The sequence below is a fragment of the Heliangelus exortis genome, chromosome 7 (assembly GCF_036169615.1).
Source record: "Heliangelus exortis chromosome 7, bHelExo1.hap1, whole genome shotgun sequence".
Lineage (NCBI taxonomy): Eukaryota > Metazoa > Chordata > Aves > Apodiformes > Trochilidae > Heliangelus > Heliangelus exortis.
In genome coordinates this window covers 11,984,446-11,985,375 of record NC_092428.1, presented here as the reverse complement: position 1 = coordinate 11,985,375, position 930 = coordinate 11,984,446, and positions in this window count along the sequence as shown.

The window sequence follows — 930 nt, the reverse complement described above, 5'->3', positions numbered from 1 at the left end:
AGCTGCTGCCACGGCTCCTGCACCAGCAGAGATCCAGACTTTGAGCTTTGAGTACTCAACCCCTCTACACTCAAAGTGCCAACAAGAGCTTTAAGGGTTATCCGGGAGCGACATGGGAACATGCAGTGGATTTTCTCTTTTGAGAGGCTTTTGTTAAGTCCTCTTTTTTTTTTTTTTTTTTTTTTTTTTAATTTTTTTAAACTACATTGTAAAATGATATATTTGTGTGTTATAAATAAATGAAAAAAATAGACCAGGATTATCTTTTGTGTTAAAGGAACTCAGGGTGCAAATTAGTTCTTTAGGTGATGACTTTTGTCATCTCACAGAGATTTGGTTCATCTGCTGTGCAGTATTATTTCAGGGGGAGAGGACAGTTGGGGGGCTGCACAAATGAAGCTGATGAGGCTGCTCTAACCAACCAGATGAGGTTTGGAGCTGGTAAGCAGGAACGTGGTGTTCATAGCACATTGGCTGAATCCTCAGCAGAGGGGACTTTCAGGGGCTCTTGCAGCGTTGTGCAGCCATAAAAACTGCTTCAGCCAGTTTTCCTGCCAGCTGTACAGAGCAAGGCTGCTACAGGGGCTGGAGGTTCCCTGTGGTTGCCCAGCACACAGGACTGCTGGCCCTCAGCCCCAGCTGCCAGGAGAAGCTCTGTGACAGAAGACTGGTCACTCCCAGCACTAGCTCAGCTCCCATCATCCTGGTCCAAGACCAAAAACCATGTTTGCAGGCAACATCAGTGCTTGGGGACCAGCCCACAGTTCCCAAGGGCGCTGCCTGTGCATGGCAGTGATGTCAGCTTGGGGAACACTCCCACACTGGTTGCCTGTGAGCAGCTGGGCAGCTCATATGGTGGCCCAAGGGCCAGAAGGGTTCAGCTGCCCCCCCTCAAGCTGCAGAGGATGAGAGCAGCAGCAGAGGAGGAGG